At 39.2% G+C, this 8230-nt stretch overlaps 8 non-coding genes across 8 annotated transcripts; all 8 read right to left on the bottom strand.

Moving 5' to 3' along the window:
* Window positions 1–2966: 2966 nt before the first annotated feature.
* On the bottom strand, window positions 2967–3039 carry TRNAK-CUU (transfer RNA lysine (anticodon CUU)). The gene has a single exon. It is a non-coding gene; the product is annotated as a tRNA-Lys (tRNA).
* An 80-nt stretch (window positions 3040–3119) lies between these two features.
* Window positions 3120–3192, bottom strand: TRNAK-CUU (transfer RNA lysine (anticodon CUU)). The gene has a single exon. It is a non-coding gene; the product is annotated as a tRNA-Lys (tRNA).
* An 80-nt stretch (window positions 3193–3272) lies between these two features.
* TRNAK-CUU (transfer RNA lysine (anticodon CUU)) lies at window positions 3273–3345 on the bottom strand. The gene has a single exon. It is a non-coding gene; the product is annotated as a tRNA-Lys (tRNA).
* An 80-nt stretch (window positions 3346–3425) lies between these two features.
* On the bottom strand, window positions 3426–3498 carry TRNAK-CUU (transfer RNA lysine (anticodon CUU)). The gene has a single exon. It is a non-coding gene; the product is annotated as a tRNA-Lys (tRNA).
* An 80-nt stretch (window positions 3499–3578) lies between these two features.
* Window positions 3579–3651, bottom strand: TRNAK-CUU (transfer RNA lysine (anticodon CUU)). The gene has a single exon. It is a non-coding gene; the product is annotated as a tRNA-Lys (tRNA).
* An 80-nt stretch (window positions 3652–3731) lies between these two features.
* On the bottom strand, window positions 3732–3804 carry TRNAK-CUU (transfer RNA lysine (anticodon CUU)). Its single transcript has one exon. It is a non-coding gene; the product is annotated as a tRNA-Lys (tRNA).
* Window positions 3805–3884: 80 nt separating this feature from the next.
* TRNAK-CUU (transfer RNA lysine (anticodon CUU)) lies at window positions 3885–3957 on the bottom strand. Its single transcript has one exon. It is a non-coding gene; the product is annotated as a tRNA-Lys (tRNA).
* Window positions 3958–4037: 80 nt separating this feature from the next.
* On the bottom strand, window positions 4038–4110 carry TRNAK-CUU (transfer RNA lysine (anticodon CUU)). Its single transcript has one exon. It is a non-coding gene; the product is annotated as a tRNA-Lys (tRNA).
* Window positions 4111–8230: the final 4120 nt, after the last annotated feature.

The raw sequence follows: 8230 nt of genomic DNA, 5'->3' as shown, positions 1-8230 counted from the left end.
AGTCAGAAAAATATTTGTAGGAGGATAAAGATGATAAGAAATGCTGTACAAGAATCGAAGCTATAAAGTCGTGGCTACTCCAATCGTGCGTACCCAATCCCCGTCCCCCAGGAATACACAATTTCGCTAACGTTTTACGTAAAGCGTCTTTGCGTTCGACGTATTCAGTTGCTAACAACCAATACATGGAGCAATAGGGGAGTATAAAAGGGAATGCGTGACCTAGCCTTTAAAACCAACATACTTCCGCATACGGTAAAACCACAAACAAATGGGTCGAAGTTCATAAGGAAGCGTTGATGAGTAAGGGTCTCGAGGATTTTGGAATGTAGCTATTTTTACAAGAAAAATATACGTGCCTTTGCAAGTATAAAGGCCTTCTAGATTGTGAATCTTTACTTGGTTATATTGATAACGGGTTTTTTTTTCTGACGCCACACTTTCTTTGAAAAGGGTGCTTATCCATGATAAAAAAAAATCTTATGAATATCAGAAAAACATAGTAGCGTAAAAGACAGGTAGTAATTATAATAATAATAATAATAATAATAATAATAAAAATAATAATAATAATGATAATATTAATAATGATAATAATAAAATTATAAATAATAATAATAATAATAATAATAATAATAACAATAATAAAAACAAAACTAATAATAAATAATAGTAATAATAACAATAATAATAATTATAATAATAATAATAATAATAATAAGTTATAATAATAATAATAATGCTTTGTCATCCTCTGTCTTAAAAAATCAGTGGTCGTGGGCAAAGCTACTTCGTTAGTGCCAGCTAGCAACGCGAGAGATGTGATGACAGCGCTAAACGGTGCCAAACCGTCAGGGCCAAACACTGGTGTCGCAGAATGCCAGAAAAATGCCACGTTTTATCTTTTCCTGTTAAATTTCTTTTAGAGATTATAAGATTATCTATACCTTCTGTATCTGAGTGTGATATGGATGAGCCAAGCGTCAAACCTTTGCAATGGTTTTTGACGACCTATAATGCACGAGAAAGGAATATGCGACTGTTAATATGCATATATATATATATATATATATATATATATATATACATATATATATATATTATATTATAAATATACTTACAATATATATATATATATATATATTATAAATATACATATAATATATATATATATATATATATATATATATATTATAAATATACATATAATATATATATATATATATATATATATATATATAAGCATATATGTATATATATATATATACACACACACACGCACAGTACACACAGTATATATATATATATATATATATATATACCATATATATATATCGTAGAAACCATTTGCCATCTTGGAATTCCTGATACCAAATGGATGCCAGTCTGTTCTGTTTTAGTCTGTTCTGTTTTAGTTTGTAAACTTTATAGGTCAACGCACCAGCCACCCGTTGAGTTACTACAGCTATTATTATTATTATTATTATTATTATTATTACTTGCTAAGCTACAACCCTAGTTGGAAAAGCAGAATGCTGTAAGCCCAGGGGCTCAAACAGGGAAAATAGCCCAGTGAGGAAAGGAAACAAGGAAAAATAAAATATTTTAAGAACAGTAACATCTAAATAAATATCTCCTATATAAACAACAAAAAACTTTAACAAAACAAGAGAAAAAAAAATACATTAGTGTGCCCGAGTGTACCTTCAAGCAAGATAACTCTAACCTAAGACAGTGGAAGACCAAGTTACAGAGGCTATGGCACTACCCAAGACTAGAGAATAATGGTTTGATTTTGGAGAGTCCTTCTCCTAAAAGAGCTGCTTACCATAGCTAAAGAATCCCTTCTACCCTTACCAAGAAGGAAGTAGCCACTTAAAAACTACATTACAGTTGTTAACCTTTGGAACGGAGAAAAATTGTTTGGTAATCTCGGTGTTCTCAGGTGTATGAGGTCACAGGAGAAAGTGGAAAGAATAGACCAGACTATTCCAATATAGTACTGTCTGGCCAGTCCAAGGACCCAATAACTCTCTAGGTTGGCCAGGGAACCAGCCACCCGTTGAGATACTACCGCTAGAGAGTTATGGGGTCCTTTGGCTGGCCAGACAGTACTACATTGGATTCTTCTCTCTGGTTACGGTTCTTTCTCCCTTTGCCTACACATACACCGAATGGTCTGGCCTATGCTTTACACATTTTCCTCTGTCCTCATTCACCTGACAGCACTGAGATTACCAAACAATTTTTCTCCGTTCCAAAGGTTAACAACTGTAATGTAGTTTTTAAGTGGCTACTTCCTTCTTGTTAAGGGTAGAAGAGACTCTCTAGCTATGATAAGCAGCTCTTCTAGGAGGACACTCATAAATCAAACCATTGTTCTCAATTCTAGGGTAGTCCCATAGCCTCTGTGTCACGGTCTTCCACTGTCTTGGTGTAAAATTCTTTTGCTTGGCAGTATACTCAGACACACTATTTTATCTAATTTCTCTCCCTTTAGTTTTTTCTTTTTTTTTCAAGTTTTTATAGTTTATAGATTATTATAATGTTATTTACTGTTCTTAAAATATTTTACTTTAATTGTTCATAACTTCTTTGTAGTTTATTTATTTTCTTGTTTCCTTTCCTCACTGGGCTATTTTTCCCTGTTGGAGTCCTAGGGCGTATAGCAGGCTTTTACAACTAGGGTTGTAGCTTAGCAAGTAATAATAATAATAACGATAAAAATATATATATAAAAAAAACTACATGTGCATCATAGGCAAAAGAAAATATGATCAGGAGGGGAAAGTAATTCAAGTAGAGTTCAATAGTGAAAAATTAGAACAAAACGATTACATCTCGAACACCTATTACCATTTAACGTGAATGAAGAGAAGGGGGTCTCTTTACTTTATCAGCTTCTGCGTCCAATATGTAAAGGGTCTGATACAGAAACCTTTGATTTCCATTTCAAAATATTCTGTCGCCCAACGTGGGGCTCGAACCCACGACCCCGAGATTAAGAGTCTCGTGCTCTACCGACTGAGCTAGCCGGGCTTCAAATTACAACAAGGCTGTTGTACTGCAGTAACATACAATTGTTTTCTACTTACATTTATACCATCACAAAAGTCTCTCGCCCAACGTGGGGCTCGAACCCACGACCCCGAGATTAAGAGTCTCGTGCTCTACCGACTGAGCTAGCCGGGCTTCAAATTACAACAAGGCTGTTGTACTGCAGTAACATACAATTGTTTTCTACTTACATTTATACTACAACAAAAGTCTCTCGCCCAACGTGGGGCTCGAACCCACGACCCCGAGATTAAGAGTCTCGTGCTCTACCGACTGAGCTAGCCGGGCTTCAAATTACAACAAGGCTGTTGTACTGCAGTAACATACAATTGTTTTCTACTTACATTTATACCATCACAAAAGTCTCTCGCCCAACGTGGGGCTCGAACCCACGACCCCGAGATTAAGAGTCTCGTGCTCTACCGACTGAGCTAGCCGGGCTTCAAATTACAACAAGGCTGTTGTACTGCAGTAACATACAATTGTTTTCTACTTACATTTATACTACAACAAAAGTCTCTCGCCCAACGTGGGGCTCGAACCCACGACCCCGAGATTAAGAGTCTCGTGCTCTACCGACTGAGCTAGCCGGGCTTCAAATTACAACAAGGCTGTTGTACTGCAGTAACATACAATTGTTTTCTACTTACATTTATACTACAACAAAAGTCTCTCGCCCAACGTGGGGCTCGAACCCACGACCCCGAGATTAAGAGTCTCGTGCTCTACCGACTGAGCTAGCCGGGCTTCAAATTACAACAAGGCTGTTGTACTGCAGTAACATACAATTGTTTTCTACTTACATTTATACCATCACAAAAGTCTCTCGCCCAACGTGGGGCTCGAACCCACGACCCCGAGATTAAGAGTCTCGTGCTCTACCGACTGAGCTAGCCGGGCTTCAAATTACAACAAGGCTGTTGTACTGCAGTAACATACAATTGTTTTCTACTTACATTTATACTACAACAAAAGTCTCTCGCCCAACGTGGGGCTCGAACCCACGACCCCGAGATTAAGAGTCTCGTGCTCTACCGACTGAGCTAGCCGGGCTTATTCAAAGTAGTTTAACTAGAACAAGAAAAAATAACAGTAAATAAAGAAATGAATCGCAGACAAGTTTGAACAATACTAACGAGTCTACTGTACAATGCTAAAGTAAGCCTGGGAAATCTTAAAGCTACTAAATAATTTCCCTTAAGATTTCATTAAGCAATAACATTTAATGAAATATACAATTCACCTAGCTCATTTGGATATCACTTAATCTGAGCTCCACATTTGTGGAAGAAACTTAGGTTTAAAGTGCAAATATTCTGTATATAAGGAACGGGCAATGTAACCTGATACAACGGTAATACACTATCTATAGATTCCAGCAAGACCTCGCCAGATTTGATAATATTTGAATAAACATTATATATCTAAACAGGTGAATTTACAATATAAGATTAATCATCGGTTCAATCAAGCTTAGGCTAACCTGGACTACTGTTTCAGTTTCTCTGTATATGACAAGCGCGGAAACATCAAAAGTTACCTCAAATTGATTGGCTAAATATTTATTGTTTAGGTTGAGGCTTCTGAAAGGGCTTTTAACTGCTAAGGTAGGTTAGGTTAGGTTAGAATAATTTGCAAAACCAACTAACCTATCTACAAAAATTCTACAAAGGCTGTTAATAAGAGAAAGAGCGAGGGCGTTGTAATGTATATACATACATACATACATATACCAAAGGCACTTCCCCCAATTTTGGGGGGTAGCCGACATCAACAAGAACAAAACAAAAAAGGGGACCTCTACTCTCTATGTTCCTCCAGCCTAACCAGGGACTCAGCCGAGTTCAGCTGGTACTGCTAGGGTGACACAGCCCAACCTCCCACATTTCCACCACAGATGAAGCTTCATACTGCTGAGTCCCCTACTGCTGCTACCTCCGCGGTCATCTAAGGCACCGGAGGAAGCAGCAGGGCCTACCGGAACTGCGTCACAATCGCTCGCCATTCATTCCTATTTCTAGCACGCTCTCTTGCCTCTCTCACATCTATCCTCCTATCACCCAGAGCTTTCTTCACACCATCCATTCACCCAAACCTTGGCCTTCCTCTTGCACTTCTCCCATCAACTCTTGCATTCATCACCTTCTTTAGCAGACAGCCATTCTCCATTCTCTCAACATGGCCAAACCACCTCAACACATTCATATCCACTCTAGCCGCTAACTCATTTCTTACACCCGTTCTCACCCTCACCACTTCGTTCCTGACCCTATCTGCTCGAGATACACCAGCCATACTCCTCAGACACTTCAGCTCAAACACATTCAATTTCTGTCTCTCCATCACTTTCATTCCCCACAACTCCGATCCATACATCACAGTTGGTACAATCACTTTCTCATATAGAACTCTCTTTACATTCATGCCCAACCCTCTATTTTTTACTACTCCCTTAACTGCCCCCAACACTTTGCAACCTTCGTTCACTCTCTGACGTACATCTGCTTCCACTCCACCATTTGCTGCAACAACAGACCCCAAGTACTTAAACTGATCCACCTCCTCAAGTAACTCTCCATTCAACATGACATTCAACCTTGCACCACCTTCCCTTCTTGTACATCTCATAACCTTACTCTTACCCACATTAACTCTCAACTTCCTTCTCTAACACACCCTTCCAAATTCTGTCACTAGTCGGTCAAGCTTCTCTTCTGTGTCTGCTACCAGTACAGTATCATCCGCAAACAACAACTGATTTACCTCCCATTCATGATCATTCTCGTCTACCAGTTTTAATCCTCGTCCAAGCACTCGAGCATTCACCTCTCTCACCACTCCATCAACATACAAGTTAAACAACCACGGCGACATCACACATCCCTGTCTCAGCCCCACTCTCACCGGAAACCAATCGCTCACTTCATTACCTATTCTAACACATGCTTTACTACCTTTGTAGAAACTTTTCACTGCTTGCAACAACCTTCCACCAACTCCATATAACCTCATCACATTCCACATTGCTTCCCTATCAACTCTATCATATGCTTTCTCCAGATCCATAAACGCAACATACACCTCCTTACCTTTTGCTAAATATTTCTCGCATATCTGCCTAACTGTAAAAATCTGATTCATACAACCCCTACCTCTTCTAAAACCACCCTGTACTTCCCAGATTGCATTCTCTGTTTTATCCTTAATCCTATTAATCAGTACTCTACCATACACTTTTCCAACTACACTCAACAAACTAATACCTCTTGAATTACAACACTCGTGCACATCTCCCTTACCCTTATATAGCGGTACAATACATGCACAGACCCAATCTACTGGTACCATTGACAACACAAAACACACATTAAACAATCTCACCAACCATTCAATTACAGTCACACCCCCTTCCTTCAACATCTCAGCTTTCACACCATCCATACCAGATGCTTTTCCTACTCTCGTTTCATCTAGTGCTCTCCTCAATTCCTCTATTGTAATCTCTCTCTCATTCTCATCTCCCATCACTGGCACCTCAACACCTGGAACAGCAATTATCTCTGCCTCCCTATCATCCTCAACATTCAGCAAACTTTCAAAATATTCCGCCCACCTTTTCCTTGCCTCCTCTCCTTTTAACAACCTTCCATTTCCATCTTTCACTGTCTCTTCAATTCTTGTGCTGGATTTTCTTACTCTCTTCACTTCTTTCCAAAACTTCTTCTTATTCTCTTCATATGACTGACCCAGTCCCTGACCCCACCTCAGGTCAGCTGCCCTCTTTGCCTCACGTACCTTGCACTTTACTTCCACCTTTTTCTCTCTATATTTTTCATACTTCTCTATACTATTACTCTGCAGCCATTCTTCAAAAGCCCTCTTTTTCTCTTCCACTTTTACCTTCACTCCTTCATTCCACCATTCACTGCCCTTCCTCATGCTGCCTCCAACAACCTTCTTGCCACATACATCACTTGCAATCCCAACAAAATTTTCTTTTGCTAACTTCCACTCCTCTAAATTACCAGTTTCTCTTACTCTCACCTCGTCATATGCCATTTTCAACCTTTCCTGATATTTACTTTTTACCCCAGGTTTTATTAGCTCTTCAACCCTCACTAGCTCCCTTTTACATCCACCTACTCTATTCCCCCACTCTTTTGCTACAACCAATTTTCCTTCCACCAAAAAATGATCAGACATACCGTTAGCCATACCCCTAAACACGTGCACGTCTTTCAATCTTCCAAACATTCTTTTAGTTACCAACACATAATCCATTAATGCCCTTTCTACTACTCTTCCATTTGCCACTCTTACCCATGTATACTTATTTTTATCTTTCTTCTTAAAAAAGCTAGCACTTATTACCATCTCTTGTTCAACACACATATCTACCAGTCTCTCACCACTCTCATTTTCACCTGGTACGCCATACTTCCCAATGACACCTTCTACCTCTCCAGCACCCACTCTAGCATTTAAGTCTCCCATAACAACTACATAATTCCTTCTACCCAGTCCTTCTACACACCTAGTTAATTCATTCCAAAACTCATTCCGCTCTTCTTCACTTTTCTCACTACCTGGCCCATACGCACTGACAAACGCCCAACATTCCCTACCCAACCTAACCCTTACCCACATTAACCTAGATGATATCTCCTTCCATTCCACTACTTTACCTGTCATCCATTCACTCAGCAATAAAGCCACACCCTCTCTCGCTCTTCCCCTTTCAATCCCAGACACTCTACCAGACATTTCACCAAACATCACTTCACCCTTTCCTTTCATCTTTGTCTCACACAAGGCCAATACATCCATCCTTCTACTTCTAAACATACTTCCAATCTCACATCTTTTACTCTCTATCGTACTACATCCACGCACATTCAAACACCCCAAAACTAGAGTGCGGGGAGCAGTCACTCTCCCCCCAGCTCCATCTCTTTGTTGCTGTCTCACAGGATACTTATACAGGAGAGGGGGTTCCCAGCCCCCTCGTCCCGTCCCTTTTAGTCGCCTCTTACGACACGCAGGAATAACGTTGGCGCTATTCTAATTGTTTTATGCCCCCGCGGCCAGTATATACTGAGTGTGTGTGTATATATATATATATATATATATATATATATATATATATATATATATATATATATATATATATATA

Source organism: Palaemon carinicauda, chromosome 30 (assembly GCF_036898095.1).
Source record: "Palaemon carinicauda isolate YSFRI2023 chromosome 30, ASM3689809v2, whole genome shotgun sequence".
Taxonomy (NCBI): Eukaryota; Metazoa; Arthropoda; class Malacostraca; order Decapoda; family Palaemonidae; genus Palaemon; species Palaemon carinicauda.
Note: the sequence above shows the minus strand (reverse complement) of the source record. Positions and strands in the feature narration are given on the sequence as shown.